The 17,186-nt window shown below is 38.2% G+C and overlaps 1 non-coding gene across 1 annotated transcript; it reads right to left on the reverse strand.

Moving 5' to 3' along the window:
• Positions 1 to 5,904: 5,904 nt before the first annotated feature.
• On the reverse strand, positions 5,905 to 5,976 carry TRNAG-UCC. Its single transcript has one exon. It is a non-coding gene; the product is annotated as a tRNA-Gly (tRNA).
• Positions 5,977 to 17,186: the final 11,210 nt, after the last annotated feature.

Here is a 17,186-nt window from a genome sequence, read left to right on the forward strand (position 1 = left end):
GAAACCTATTCAGGATTTCTGCTTTCTTTGTGCCACTCATTGTTTCTGTCAGGCAGTTGATGACCCGTTATGCCCAGCTAAACCAGTATTTAGCTTTGCATGACTGTGAAAATGCCAGTCCCTAAGGTAACTTACATAGAATAAAACATTAATTACTTTTCCTTCTTCTAGATTACCTTATGCTCAAATTACCATTGTTATATTGTAAATGTCTACAAGAAGCAGGGGAATAAATGAAAAAAAGTCTTTAAGTTTTCACTTGTTTTTCAGCCCCTAAATTATAGATGAGACAAGGAAACAGCAGAAGTCTGATTACGTTTATTCCGTTTTTCAAAAAACCCTCAACTGATTTCCAGTCAAAAATGAACTACTGTATAGCTAAAAAGGCAGGAGACTTAACCCCAGTCTTGTGCACATGGTCATTTGTAAAAGAAATTACCTTCCTGATTCTGCATTTCTCATTCTGCACATCTTGACATTGAACTGGCAAGCAAACACGTCTCCTCAGCAAGCCAGAGTCCAAAGGCAAGATCAGTTACTGAGGCAGCCCTCAGTAACTTCATGGTTATTCTCTGATTACTTCATGCCCTGGAGGAAAAGTTCTGTTCTCCCTGGGGAGTACTTTTGCTCAGTTAGGTCTCAGTTTAGGCAAGCTTACTTGGTTCTAGCTTCAAGTGCATCCTGAAGTGTTGCAGAAATAAGAATATATATAAACATAATTTTAAGAGCATAAGACTTATTACAAGGACTAATACAAGCTGGTAGCGATAAAACAACAAGCAGCGTATGTTAGCTAGGAACACAAGATTCTTCTCTTCAAGATACAGAAAAGCAAATTCCTGTGTGCATTCCCAGCTGAGATGGTGGGACCCTGCCCTTTCTCCCAGAATTATTGAAGCAAGACATTTCTCTACAAGTACACTATGAGCGTCTCCTGCTCATTTCCCTTTCCCTTGGATTCTTCTACTTCCATCTTCACAGAAAGCCCAGAAATACAGGATCAGACCTTTTTTATGGTAATTCTCTGATGTTTATGATGCTTAGTTTTAGACCAGGATCTGTCCGTGGTGCAACACAAAACCAAATCTCAGACCCTGGGATCTGGTCCATATGCTATCAAATGTGTTGGAATTCGTCTAAGTGTGTAAATACAAAATATGCTTCCATCTAGTCTTAAGCACGATAGAGTTATATCTAAGTATGCTCTGAGTATTTTTTATTAGCATAGAAAGGTAAAATAACTAACTATTCCAAAATAGCTTTACCATGCTACAAAATTTTTTTAAACAATCTGTTGTTTACTGTTGATCACCTAGACATTAAACTTTAAAGACTGAGTTTATATGAGATAAATTCTAAGAGTTTTTTTACACAACAAACCCAAGGAACTTGAAAAAAAATAAGAAAAATCCTTATCATGAACATTTTCCTTTTCCGTTTTCCCCTGCTTCATCCACTGGACTGCAGAGGAGATCACCCCCTTAACAGAAAGAAAAAGCATATGTCAACTTGCCTCACCTACAGAGCCTTCAGGCAAAATGCATCACTTTTTTGGGACTGTCAAGGACTGAATAAATCAGAGATAAGTGGGTTAAAGTGTCAGCACCCACTGGGACCAAAATAAATCTACCACATTTTTTCATCCAAGTGAAATCTAACTGCAGTACAACCAGCACTTCATTCATTCATTTAGGAAGACAACATAAAACTTTTAATGATTAGTTTTAATTTTTTTTAAACAGAGAAAAAACTCAACAAGTTGTTGGCTTTTTTTTTGCCCCCCTCCCATTCTAATAAGTCTGTGGAAATCATCTTGTGCAAAAGGTCAGATAAGCGTGATGTGAAAGATGGTGTTAAAAGGCTTTCAAACTTTGTTTATTAATAGATATAACCCTTTCACCTCTGCTACATCTGTCACCGCTAGGTTAAATATCATCTATCTTACTGGTCACCTGACTTCTTGTTATTAGTACAGGAAAATGCCACAAAAAACACCGAACAGTCATGAATCCATTACATGAAAATGCAAGAGAAGAATTGCCTGAGCCCTCCTAATAAAACATAACCTAACATGGAGTAACTAAAGGCACTGAGGGTAGCCTCTGGCTTTAAAAGCATTCACTAGGCCATTGATCATTGAAGACAACATGAGGTGACCTCACACAAACACAATGTAAACGCCCAAACTCATTGATGGCATTCCTAGCGCTCTGTCTGAATTTATATTGCCTCTCTGTAAACTGTTTGACATAAGCAGTGAAAGATGGAAACAGAAAAGGGCCTCCTCAATATGATGATGAGCATACCACCAAATACAGCTGGATGCAAGTGAATTAACTTGTAGCTTACTTTGATGTTCAAAGAAATGTCAGGCCAAGATGTGTGTTAACAGAATTTTTGTAAAATTCTTGGAAGTATATTTTTCTGGATAGCCCCAAAATATGTTAGAATATAAAAAATCCCTGAGTCTTTTTTGAAGAAAAGAAATGGGAAAAAAATTACTGTTTTATTATGCATTTATCAGGCAGAATGTTATTGCTGTGTAAGTTAAATCATGCACTCAGAAAGGCATGTGGGTGTATGTCTGTGGGTGTATATATATGTTCTACTCCTTTCTCTCCCTTTATCTCATTCCTTCTTTTCCTTCCTTCCTTCCTGTCTTCCTTCCTTCCTTTCCCTATAAGCATCAAGAATGCACAAGAATGCAAAACCCTCAGCATTTTTGCACTTACTTTCAATAAGTGTCTTTCAAACACTGAACAAATGTGTCTGTTTTATACTCCAAAATTATATAAATTAATTGTAAGGCAAAAGACAAAACATGAATACACAGAAACAGAGTAGGAAGCTGGAGGAAGCAGCAGAATGATATCAGTTAGCATGTTAACTGTTTAAACAATTTATTTTAAAAAAAAAGTTTCAATATTGATTGAAATTTAAAATAATGGACTCTCTTGCTTGGATTATTGTGGATGGAAATCTCAAGGACTATTCTCTTTGAAGAGGGATGCTGCAGAAGTTCTGTAGACCATTTATTTTTGACATTATAGACATTGTGCTCCTGCAGTGAGTAAGTGGGCAGGAAGGAGATATTACTGGAAAGTTCTCCCTCCTGTTTCTAAGCCATCCATACTAGCAACAGGTAAGTTATTTCACTGTTCCCAAAAGAAGGAAGAAATCAAAGAGAAATAATGAAGTTGCATCTGAATGTGGTTTTTACTCTGATCCAGGAATGACGAAGGCACCTTGGGAGCTGGTTGCAAAGTTACATTACAGCTCATTGCTGATAGACTGTGAGATGCTACTGTTTGATTATTTCTAGCATAGACTGCTGTCATTATGCACAGTACAGGAACAGTTATACGTCTCATGACTTTGCACAATTCTAACTGAAGTGTCAAAACAAACAATAAAAGGCAACTTTGCCTTCCTGTGCAGTAAAAATGTGAAGAATCCAGAAGCATCTCATAGCTTAGAGGTTTTCAGCAAAGTTACTGCTTTTAAGCTATGAGAAATTACGTAGGTTGGTGTTTCCATTTACTACAGAAGACCACAGCTATAAGAAACTGTAAGAAGCACATCTGAGAAGCACAGACATATCTGTAACTGCTACAAAGACAGGTAAATATATAGTATTGGCTTATAATTTGAAGCTGAAATAACAGAAAATTTTCTCTCTGGATTGGGCATGTAGTACACTGAGACTAAATCCCTCTTGCAGTTTCATACTGTTGTTGCCTTCCTCTTCACCCCTCAGCTGAGAGCTCAGCCTAAAACCTGAAGTTGATAGGAGTGGCTACGAACGGACCTTGAGTAGCCCACGTACTATGGAGCATGACGCCTTGCTTGCTCCAACCAGCTGTTGGCCTCACTCTGAAGTGGAGCATGCCTTGTGTTTCTCTGGGTCTAGATATCTCAGCACCCCTTTTTGGAGCATTTTCCAGGCTTTCATATGAGGATTTTCCCTCTAGCGGGATCCAGGCTTCAGCAGACAAAGAAAACAAATAACTAAATATTTTTTTTTCCAACAGCAGTCTAATTTGATTCAAGTAGAGCAGCTAATCATTTTGACCCATCAACTTTTAGGTTTAGGAACCTACAAGTTGCAATGAGAATCTGGGCAGGTAAAACCCCTCTGGTTTGGTTTTCAATCCATTGCCTCCTGCTGGCATAGCACCCATGCACTGCTTCCAGAACCTCTTCCTTCCAGAAGGACAGAGGATTTGATCCCCTTTCAAATAGCAGCCTTTTGTAAATCTATCCAGTTTATTTTAACTACATTTTCACAGCCTGTATCTCCCTTTCTCCACTCCTCCTAGGAACTCTGGTCATTACCCGTTCTTAGTTATCTATGAAGTGCAAATGACTAGAACTTCTCCCTGGGCTAGCTCAGCTCCTTTAGCCCTTTCCTTCTTTTGATTGCTATAAACCTATGAGTGTGTTTTCTCCCTCTTGAGAGAAGAAAAGAAAAGAAAAGAAAAAAAAAAAGAGAGACTGAAACAAAAGAAGCAAACATTCAGTATAAACAAATATTCTTCCATACACTGCAGCCTGTTGTGTGAGTAGGTCCTATCTGCCGTTGCTATATAAACAGGTTTTGGAAATATAATACAAATTATTTTCAAAATTACTTTAGAATAGAACATTTTGTCTGAAAGAGTTTCAAGAGACAGGTTTCAAATACAACAGGATTCTGAGCCATGGGATTAACAGTGATTAATTGCATCACTAAAACTTATTGGCACTCTCAGAGACCTAGAGGGGCTCTCAGACAGTGGGGCTTCCTGGGAGGTACTTAACCCTAGACTTTGATGTATCTGATGGCTCCTGAAGACACTAGCTACTGGCTCTGTAGTGAACCATAGCTTGTATGCATTCCTCTAGCTCTGCTGGAGTAACACTTCTTCCTTTGGCTGCCTTGCCTCTCAGCCCAGCTCCTGGTGCCATGCCCACTCCTAGAGAAATCACTAACATCTTGTATTGGTCTTCTGCCCGCAGTTCTTGCCTTCGCTTGACTCCTTGGCTTGACGCACAGAATCATAGAATCGCAGAATGGTTGAGGTTGGAAGGGACCTCTGAAAGCCATCTGGTCCAACCCCCCTGCTCGAGCAGGGACATTTAGAACCAGTTGTCCAGGACCATGTCCAGACAGCTTTTGAATATCTCCAAAGATGGAGACTCCACAATCTCCCTGGACAACCTGTGCCAGTGCTCGGTCATCCTCACAGTAGAAAAGTGTTTCCTGATGTTCAGAGAGAACCTTCCGTGTTTCAGTTTGTGCCCATCGCCTCTGGTCCTGGCACTGGTCACCACTGAAAAGAGCCTGGCTCCATCCTCTTTGCACCCTCCCTTCAGCTATTTATATATATTCCCGCCCTGAGCCTTCTCTTCTCCAGGCTAAACAGCCCTCTCAGTCTTTCCTCATAGCAGAAATACTCCAGCACTTTCACCATCCTTGCAGCCTTTCACTGGGCTCTCTCCAGTATGCCCATGCCTCTCCAGTACCGGGGATCCCAGGGCTGGACACAGTCACTGCTCCAGGTGTGGCCTCACTAATGCTGAGTAGAAAGGAAAGATCACCTCCCTCGACCTACTGGCAACACTTTGCCTAACGCAGCCCAGGACCTCCTTAGCCTTCTTTGCTGCAAGGGCACCTTGCTCGCTCATGTTCAACTCGTTGTCCACCAGGATGCCCAGATGCTTTTCTGCCAATCTGCTCTCCACCTTGGTGGCCGGATGCATACAGGGGTTGCTCCTCCCCAGGTGCAGTTCCTTGCACTTCTCTGCTTGTTAAACTTCACGAGGTTCCTGCCGACCCATTCCGCCTGCCGAGGTCCCTCTGGATGGCAGCACCACCCGCGGGTGTACGAGCCGCTCCTGTAAGGAGGATCTCAAAAAGGGAGCTGCGTTGGCCGGGAATCGAACCCGGGTCAACTGCTTGGAAGGCAGCTATGCTCACCACTATACCACCAACGCTGCGATGCTTGGTTTTTTGTGCATGCTTTCTTCCTTCTCTTCTAGTTTCCATCCGTTCCTGATCCAACCACAGGGTTTGCTGACTGCCCACCACAAACACAAAAAAGGACTACTGAGGGAAACATTCAAGTTTTCTCCACAGCTGCCAAGGCTGCTAGAAGACTTTTTTCTTTTTCTTTTTTTTTTTTTTTTTAAACAATGAAAAAAGCTAAGGTATCATTTAGTGAAATATTTCCAACGTCCTGATTTGTTTAAAAGAGATTTCAAATAAAAGGACTAAAACCTTCAGAAATGGCACTGCAGATTGGAAAAAAAGCCAGCTAGCAGCTCCAGTCTGATGAAACAAGCATCCTCATTTCATTATTTTTAGTAAAAGAAATACTCTTGCCAGCATTAATGTTGAACTATGATGAGCTTTTTATTTCATGTTTGAAAGGTTAGGTGGAAAACATTATAATGAATGACATATGTTGTCCTTTCCCTCAGCTACTGCTTTTCTCTTCTCAGTATCATCCAAAGAAACACAAGATCACATGGAAAATGTAGCTGAAAATAAACTGAATAGATTTACAAAAGGTTGATATTTGAAAGAGGATTATCTGAAACACAAGTTTGAAATTTTTATCTCAAACTTAAGTACGTTTTTATCACATAACATATGATGAAAGGTTTTCTATTACAGAGGATAGAGCCAACAAACTACTTTAGAGGAAAAAATTCTCAAAACTCACATGCTGTGAGGATATCCTATGAATAACCCAGGGCATTCTAGGGCATCTGTGATTTCTCTCCTGAGAATGTCCTGTTTACAGACAGATCTGGTTCTTAACATGGAAGAATGTATTGCTTTTCTCAGCAAGCTTGTGGATGAAAACATTCTGTGCCAGCTCTCTGTTCCTTAATAAAGAGACCTTCAGGTCTCTTTCAGTCTCAAGTCCTCAGTCTTAAACTTACTGTAATGGTTGTCGGAAAAGTTGTAAGACTTAATATTGGTTAGACATTCATCAGTCTCCCGATTCCTGACCCTTTCCGTCACTTTGCCTGCATCTGACGAATGAATAGGTCCATAACAGGTCCCCCAATCCTGTGCATACTCTGGCCATTTTACCCAGTGTTTGTATCGGTGAAATTTTGTGCAACCTTAGAGAAAAGTCTGCGGAGCACAGCTACACCATAGTAAGGATATCAAGTCTTCTCTCATTTTCTCCTCACAATTTACTTTAAAAAAACAGCAAAAACAGACAAGATCCTATTTGGAAGGCTCTGAAAATAGGTTGTAAGTGCATATGTTAAGTGTATTTATAACTAAGACTTAACAGAACAAGCTACGAGGGCTCTGCTGAACGATGTAGAGACTATTTTCACTTTATGTGACATGCACTGTACATGTATTGCTTTGCAAACGCACCCTTCAGTTATGTGGTGCGTGCACAGCAAGCCATTCCTTTTGGCACCAGGTTTTCTGTGCACTTGTTGTGGAACCCTTTTACCTGGGGCCTTGGCCCTGAGCCAGTAGGCTAATGATTTAAGAAGGTGATACGATGGCACACATCAAACTCACTAATCATAATCACTTCTGAAAAATACATACCTTATTGTAATGATTTTCATGCTTTTCTTATAATCTACAGAAACCATAAATATTTTCTAGTAAAACTGCAAAGGCACGGATAATAAATTTAAGCGTAGCAACAGTTGTTTCCAACATTACTGAAGAGTAACGTTTAACAATCATCACAAAAGGCTATTCTTTAGATACTTCCCTGCAGAAATATTCCATGGAACCTGAAAGTCTGTGGACTAATGTTTGAAAATCACTACCTCACCGTTTAGGAAGTTTGAATAACTTTAGTAAAGAGTCAGTCTGGAGGAAGTGTGGATGTTTTTCTTACTAAGAATGATATTTCTCTTTCTTTAAGTTGTAGCCTCAACTATGTCTTCTTTGTGATCTCATTTCTGATCCCGTGTTTTAAGGCAATACAGAATGAAGAGGATGATTTTAAAACTGTGTGGTAGAACTGGAAAGAGAGATGGGCCCCATTTGAATAGAGAAAAAGCACTGGGTGAGGATTGCCTGCCCTGAGAAAGCTGGAAGGTGAATCGGTTGGACAGAACAGGACAGAGAAGCAGGATGGGCTAAGAGGAGCTTTGTGAATGGCAGCCACCTGGGTCTCAGTTCATAAAGCTGCTTAAACACGCACGAGATTCCTAAAGAATTTAAGCACCCAAAGTTGCAGATAAACTCAGAGGACTGCATTCCCAAAGTCAAAGTAATCTTATCCTGCTTAAGGAATTCTAGAAACACTTCTGAACATCTGTAGGCACCTGGAAATCCATTGAAATCTGACCCCGGTGTTCCAGTCCCAAATGCAAAGCCTCCTTAACTTCAGTAACTCTTATATGTTCAGACAATATACACACACTGCCAAATCAGGGGCTGTGCATGAAATTTGACCTGATTATTTCTTGTATTCCTTCTCTCTCTCACACACACACATGTGTACACAGATTCCAGTAGCACTTGATGAACAAGCAGATCAAATTAACCCTTATTATGTCTTATCAGAACAAGATGAGCATGCAGTGGTAGTCTTTCCTAATCTGGCTTTAATTCACTAGGCAACAAATCTGTTGACTATGAGTCTACTGTGTATAGCAGAGAGGAAGTATTTCACCGTGGCATAATTAAAAGGATTCCTACCACACACGTAATGACACGCTCTCTGCTTTCTTATTAAAGGTTTCCTTTGTTTGGGTTTACACCAAATTAGTTGCATATGTGACTGGTTTTGCTGCAATATCATCTTCAACTACTTAGTGCATCATCACGCTAACCTCTCAATTAACCCTTGTTTCAAAGACTGCTCAGTGCAGGTGCAGCAACATTGCTTTTCTGGCAAAGGACATGTCTTGCTCACTGCTAGTGACCTTTGTTATTGCTGAGGATCTGGGCATGCTACATACGCCTTTTGTTTACAGTGCAAGGCCTCAGCTAATTGCTTAATTGAGGTGCTGCAGATCCACAGCCTGTAGAAATCTAGAAGTTATTCAAATATAAAAAAATAAAACCTAGGTCTAACCAACACCGAATTTGTCCAGTTTTCTGGCAATAGTCTTCTCCCCAGAGTATAGATGTCAGTTTAGTTGGTCTGGAAGGATAATATGCTTGTGCTGTAGGTCCAATGGATTCCTTAGTCCATATCAGAGCAAAAGGTTAAAAATAAGAACAACAACATATCCCAAAACATTTCAGAACACTTTAGTGGTACCATCTGAACAAAAGTTCTCTATTACCCATCACAAGTTTTATGAACTTCTCCAGTAAAGAAACAGCATTAAATCTTCAAAATAAAAGGCATCCAAGTTTCAGAAAATAAAACTGCCTAAAATATGTTAGGCAAATAGTGGCATAATAATATTACAGACACATGATCATTTGGAAGCTATTTGAAAGCTTTATGTATTTAGAACTAATACACCAAAGGAAAAAAAAAAAGTTTTTAGAAGTAATTTACTTAGGATAAGACAAGTATAAGTTAAATTAAAAAACTAATAATCAACCTTCATGAGGCTCTTACTTGAAAATCTTATCTATTTTTCTTATTATTACTATTCTTTACTTTTTATACAACCTGATTGTCTTAGATACTGACTTCATTTTGCCAAATGCTGTTCTCCAGTCAAATTATTCACATAGTTATATACTTTGTGGTATCAAGGTCAGTCTCCTTGAGTGGTCAGTCCTTAACATACAATAAAGATAACATACACATAAACACATGCTTATCTTTATCAAAGAAGATAACTCAAATTTAGGAATACTTTAAAACAGACTATAAAGATGGCATTTCAAAATTCTTGACTTGTTGCTGTCCATCACGAAGTCTTGCAAATATTTTTTAACATTTGTAACACTTATTAGCTTGGTTGCTTTTTTCATTTCTAACAGTCATAAATTATATTTTCTCTAATTAATAAAATGACATTATTCTGGATTTAATAGAAAGTATTAGCAATTCTATAATTTCTCATGATGATTACTGAGTCTTTTTTTATTAACATCTAGAAAAATGTTTGACTTTTCAAAAAGAAATTAAGTATTCTTTTCTCTACCAATAACTAACAGAAATTTAATGGCAAGCAATAATATTCTTTCTCTGGTGTATGTAAAATTCATAGTACTATAATTAATAGTAAGCTGTTAACTTGAAAAAATAAAATCAAGAGAAATACGATTCTTAGTGCTAAGGAGAGCTCACTGTCCCGGGCAGTGGAGCCCTGACAAGGCTGGTATAGTACAGCTAAAATAAAGAACTCACCAGTCAGCTTCTTTCTAGCCAGCCCAATGATGAAATCAACTGAAAACCAGGCAACTGTCCCCCAAATAATAAACAATTGTTTAAAAAATCTTAAATAATTCCTAAGCCAATATTGGTTTTGTTCTTTAGCTTCAGGGGATAGGAAGTTAAATGAAAATCTGAACCGAGATTTTTTCATGCATTCACTTGGCTTCAGAAGATGGGATGCTATGTAGAAATGTGCATGGGCACCTTCAGAGGGTGATTCATGTCAGCCTGGGATAAGTGTCTAAAATAAGCTGGTGAATCACCTTCTGGAGGGACCTTTTTCTTTCTATTGATGTTAAGAATATGAAGTGGTTAGCTCAAAAGTAAGAGTCTTACACAGGACGGCATTCATATAACCTAAACATTTTTAAATTCAGGATAAATCACAAAATTACAGCTCTCATTTTCTCATAGTCTATTGGCAGTTATGCTATTCTGAGAATGGGAATATAATCTGGGAAGATGAAGTTTGAGGTTCATTAATGTGTGGATACTGATGATTTTTTATACAGACCAGATACAAGACATTCAACAGTGATTTAGATGTTTTCAGGATGAATAAAATGCATGCCTCAGAAATTATTTAATATTTAGAAATGAGCTACTCAATCAGCAAGAACTTTACTGGCTCTCTATGGTTCCTCAACGAAACAGAAGTCACTGAACTTGCTCCATTTGACGAGAACACAAAAAAAAACATTTTAAAAAATCCAACCCCAAGCAAAGAGGACTATTTTTTTTTTTTTTCTTTGAATTCATGTGGCTGATTCAAGAAGGCAGGCACACAGCGTTCTGTCACTATTCTAGATTTATTAACCAGATCTGAAGTCCTTAAGTAGGTAGGCTTCAGACATTTTCACCCTCATACTTGTACCCTTTTTCATAACAATATCTGTTTTAGATGATCAGATTTATAGATACAGTAACAGAGAAGATTAGTAAAAAGACCTCTTTGTTTCTACAGACTGAAAATGTAGAAGTCATGTACATAGTTTAGCATCATATATGGTTAAAGAATCCCAAAGATTCAGTAGGGTATTTTTCCTTTTTTTTACCCTCCAGCACACTCCTGGTCTTCATTCCCATTCCTCCTTTCTTCAGACTGCTTTCTTGTCATATTTGTAAGCAAGGCAAGGCACACCCACAGCCTCTACCTAACATCAGAAGACATTATTGGAAAATTTGACTGTGAAGGCTGAATACACAGACCTGACTGAGAATAGGAATTTTTTTTTTTTTTGTAGCAGAAGAATTCAGACTCCATGGACAAAGATTCAGATTTATTTTATCAATTTATTTTATCCCTTTCTCTCTTACTATCTCTTGTAGGGGAAAGTTCTGCTTTTGTTTTAGACTAGGTTATCCTGATTGATTTTGGCCACAGAAAAAATTTATCTTTTTATTTATCCTTGCGATATAATTTATCTTTGCTATATAACGTTGGACATCTGTAGAGTGATCTGGAGTCTAAGATTCTGCTTTACTCCATCTCCATCTTTCTGGGAGTTGAAAGGGAATAGTAGGGAATTACTGAGTAAGTTCTGCCTCTTTAGGGAAATATGCACATGGCAATATATATAACATGGTACTTGCCTTTAGTTGTATAGGGATTTCTCTTTTCCCATCACCTTCTGAAAAGGTTGGCATATTTCATTTTTTATGGTCAGTCCAAAAGATTACACTTTCCAGAACCCTGTCAAATGAATGATTGATGCACCGATGGAAAATAAATACGGGGGAAATTACTCTGGAGTATTTATGCATTAAATAAACTAACATTCTCTATCCCAGCGGCTTACAGACAAATGAGCAATTAAGCCACTTGATTCTTGCACTTCAGTGTTGAAATTGACTTCTATGGAAATGGGGTGCACTATTTAAAGTGATTGTGGGTATTTCTATGTGCTAGGCATTTTTAATGACTTTTGTTCTGAGATTTAACATGTGAGTTGGATCATATAACCCATTCCTGGTCAGGACTGCCAGTCTTAATCATTTTGCTGGGGAAGCTTTCGAGAAAAAAATTTGGTTTAAAAATACATATTCATTTTGGAGGGAAAAGATTTTATAGTTTCAAATTCTTATTGTAATTCAGGAAAGCCTCTCTTACAGTTCTATCTTAACACCATTAGTTAGGATAGACTAAGACTGAATTTATAAACATAAGTGCACAACAATAATTTTATCCCTCATAATTCATGCCTTTTATTATCTCAGTGTCAATTTCTGTGCAAGTTAATTTGGAATTAAAGTTTTTCAGCTGTCAATACTCTGCATCTGAAGTACGGCAGAGCTGCTCTGAGATTTGGTTAAGCTAATGTAGCTTTGTATATCAATAATTACATTATTTTAATCAAAACTTTCTGTAGAGACTCTCATATAGTTCTCAAATTGGAAATTTATTGTCTAAAAATTAAATTACATTACAAGTTGTACCAACATTCCATTGGATTAACTGTAAATGCTTTTTAGAACAGATTTAGGTACATTAGATACCTTTTCTTATCTTTCTTTTGTTATGATTTGCTCTAGAATTTTATTATTTTGATACCTAATGCTCCAGCTACTGTGATTCACCAAGTTATCAGGCATCAGCGGTAGAATTGTTTGCTTGTTCTTCATGCATTGGCCATGATCTGCAAAAGCAAATTGCACCGTGGAGTATAATTCGTATTCACTGCAAATCAAGTTGACCTGCATTTGCTTTGGCTAAAAGCAGATATAGAGAATTTCCACAGATCAGGTGTTATACAGTAGATGTAAGTCACCATTATCTAATTTTTTATTTGTTACTTTCTAACTCTGCTTATGGGTAAAAAGGGGAGAATACCATACATGTTAAGCCAAGAATTCATTCTTAGCCCTACTAAAATCTAGCCAAAATACAAAAAAGTTATCATTATTAGTCCAGTTACAATGATATTAACATTCACCAAATTCATCAAATATTCAACATTCTTCTATTCCAAATTCTCTACTTAAGAGAAATCAAATGTCATTAATAATACTATTAAAAGCTGTTACACAAAACTTCCTAGTTTTCTACACTTTTTCTCTGGATATGCTCTTTTCCACCACAGCTCTCTACCCTGAGGCCAACAGAGCCAATCTTCCTCAGAAAGAACAAGACAGTTGCAGTGAGTCAACAGCATCCCTGAGGAGAGTGATGTTGATGATAGGATTTCTTCTTTTCCTTTGCTGGGAGCAGTATGTTGCTAATGGTTTCTTTCACTTTCCCGTAGGCTCCAGGTGGGGATATTTTTATACATTTTTATAAATTACACATTTTCATGCCTTGTTCTTTCTTCACATCATACCTGAGTTTAGTAATTATGGTATGTTTTACTTACCTCAGATCCTTATTCTTTATTCTCTTTGCTACCCCTAAACCAGTTTTGCTCAACTCCCAGGTTTGCATTTCTTTAACTGACCATTGTGGAGTTTTTGTACCCCTGGCATCTCCAGTGTCATTCTGTGCCCTGTCTTTTACCACCCTGTACTCCTCCACAGGGCATCTTGGGTTCCCGTTGCCATCACACCACACTTGTATTGCTTTAACACTGCATCATTATGCTGGTGTCACATATTTTGTTCTGCAAAGAAAAACTACTTGTTAAAACTACCTATAGAAAAATTACAGTTACATCATATGATATTATTGAAAGATAAGCACAAGTTAAATCAAGAAATAGGCATTTGGTCATTAGAATGATGCTATGGCTTAACAAGGAGGAAAAAACACTCAAAACGGGCTAAGAAAAGTTCAGACAAGGTCTGGCAAGCCATCATATCAGATTTTCCCTTTCCTGAATGGCTCTGTCATACCCAGCTTAGTGCCTCTAAATACTTCACATTTCTGCTATCTGTATGTCTCCACACAATGAAATATAAAGGAAATATGTGAATCTTATGATTGTGTTGACTGAAGGTGTGCAATACATTCTCACACTGATACTTTTTACCAGAGTTGCTTGACTTTCAAACATACAGAGTCTCATAAAAGCCCCAGAGGAAAGGATTGTCTTCTACACAGTCCTACTAGTAGTGAAGTATGAGAGATTTTAATTGGGTAGCATATCACATGACTAATAATGCTAAGGACAGTATTCTGAAAGTCTTTACGCCTTGCATGTCAAGGTAATGACTATTAATAGACACTTTAGCCACTTGTCTCTGAAGACCGCCCCTTGCCATGCCTATTTTGGCAGGGTGTAGTATCTGAGAGCTGTGTGGACCTGTCTTTCTTTTATTTGCTGTTTGACACTCAGTGTAGGTTCTGCAGTTCTGTTCATGAATGCCAAGCCAACAAATTATCCTGATTTTTCCTGCTATCATAAATTTTCTTTGCCTAAAGTTTCCATCTTAAGGACTGGTATGTCTCATATTTAGGGTCATTTCTTGCAAAGATTCACAAGCACTGCCTGATTCCTTTGTAAGCTGTCAACAAAGTAAAATGTCTTTATAGTACTTTATTTTTCTGTCCTACATTGTATAGGTTGTTTGGTTTTAATCAATGTTATGTAGTTTTAACTCCCTCCATACTTTTTTTTTTTCACTCTGGCTCCATTTCATATCATCTACTGTAGTTTTGGCAAATAAGCCATAGCCAGCAAGTTGGTCACATGGAAGGAACAGTTAATACAGGATTAGATGAAATATCAAGTGGGCAAGCATGTTATGGTAACACAGACATTCCCTTTTTTCCCCCCATGAATCCATATATGCACCTGTTTCAGGATAAATCCCTTTATTCCCATTGGGTTCCTGTTGTGTTTGGCACAGACTGGAGAAGTGCAATGGAAGGGTACTGCGCTAATTTTTCAGAGATGCCTAATATGCACATATTCCTCTGAAGTTAGTGGGAGCTGCAGGTGCTCAACACATTTTGAAAATCATGCTTTAGTAGGAAACCTTATCCTCTCTCCTAGAAAGATTTAATTTTAAAAATCAGATAGAGACCTTCTGTCTCATCTGACCTTTGTTTCGATGAATTCCTTCATCCTTCTGGAAATGAAAGGAAGCCTAATGAAAGAAACATTGTTTATTTAGTGTCTTAGAGATAAACCACCCAAAAAAAGGATATAAGGGAAAGAAATGGCTAGGATTCAAACCCTAGGTAAAAGCAAAACTTCTACAAAGGTGGTAATTCTGAAGAAAGAGGTATTTCAAGGACGTTAGAGTGAAGCATCTTCTCTACAATGATTCCTCACACACTTGAAATGCTCTTCTGACATATTTAAGCTTTGCTCCTAAAACCTGGATAAATATGAAAAAGAACATGATAAACAGTAAGGATGACAGAATAAAATGAAAAGAAAACTGATGAAATGAAATAAAATAAAATAAAATGCAATAATAAAAGAACAAAATAGAGAAGAGAAAGCAATGGAACAAATTTATTCCCACTGGGACTGCAGCTAACTAAATAGGTTTAAACCAGAGGACATACTTGTCTTATTGTCATTATATTTTGAATGTTTCTCACTTTATTCCCTCTTTTTTTTTTTTTTTTTTTTTTTTTTTTAAAGACAAAAAGGAGAGGCGGGGGGGGGAAATCAAGAAGGAAAACAGATAGTTGAGTAAAATTTCTAAATGTAAGCAAGATTCAGGTCATAAAAAGTAGCTGATTATTAAGATCTCACTGAAAATACTGACACTGCTGTTCAGAGAAAGCAAAGACTCATTGTGCTTTGTGTTCTGGGCAGTGACAGGAATGGTGCCTGGTTTCCCTGTAATAGTCTCATGAAGAAGTAACATGCTTTTTATGCCTGGTACTAAGCTTGTTATGAAAAACATAGTAACCTATTGCTGGATACAAATTCTGCGCCAAACATAGTACTTGCTACTGATTTGCCACCGTTAGTCCAGTTAGTGCACACATTTTGGAGTGCTCTGCGCACTGTTTCTTCAATACAAAAGAAATAAGGACCACAGTGCCCAGGAGATGAAATAGTGCTTCCATTGCTAGTCTAATTTAAAGTGCATGAAAGCATGCAGCATGAAAGCCCAGGTTCACAAGAAAGCTTGAGAAATATGTATTGTTAGGCTTCCCCATGAACTAGAGGTTGGAAGGTTTTCTTGTGACGTGGGACATACAGATTCCAGACCCCTGCGTGATCAAATGAAGGAGGATCATGATGGCGCTCCAATGCAAAGAGGAACATACAGGAGGAAGCAGGGATAAGCTATAAAGGAGTAACTTAGAAACCATTCCTGGGTACGTACAGGTGGTGTTAGGAAAGCCAAAGCTCAAGTACAGTTGAAACTTGCGCGGACATTATGAACAAGAACCTCTACCACTATGTTCATAGTAAAAGACTGGACAAAGGAAATAGGTGCACATCACTGAATGGAGCAGACACAGATAAGGCTGAGGTACTCAGTATCTTCTTTGTCTTAGACTTCCCCAACAAGGTCTCCCATGCCTCTGTGCTTAGAGGTGAGATTCAAGGAGGAAAACCGCCATGAATGGATGAGGATGGAGTCAAAGACTGCTTGGAGAATTCAACACATATACTTCCACAGAACATGCCAGGATGCATCCAAGGGTGTTAGAAGAACTGGCTGATGTGCAAGGCTGCTCTCTAACATCTTTGAAAGATTGTGGAGAAGACAGGAGGTTGTCTTTTGTTACTCCCTTTTCAAAAAAGGCCAAAAGAACAATCTAGGGAACTACAGGCTGGTCAGCCTTACTTCAGTCCTTGGAAAAATTGTGGATCAAGTCCTCTTAGAACACATTTCTGGGCACATGAGCTAGAAGAAGGTGATCAGAAACAGTCAGCTTGGTAACCATGCTGGTTACTGAGAGTAAATCATGCCTGACCAACCTCCCACACAACCTCCCACAATGTTCTTTTACTGAAA

Source organism: Fulmarus glacialis, unplaced genomic scaffold (assembly GCF_000690835.1).
Source record: "Fulmarus glacialis isolate BGI_N327 unplaced genomic scaffold, ASM69083v1 scaffold13513, whole genome shotgun sequence".
NCBI lineage: Eukaryota > Metazoa > Chordata > Aves > Procellariiformes > Procellariidae > Fulmarus > Fulmarus glacialis.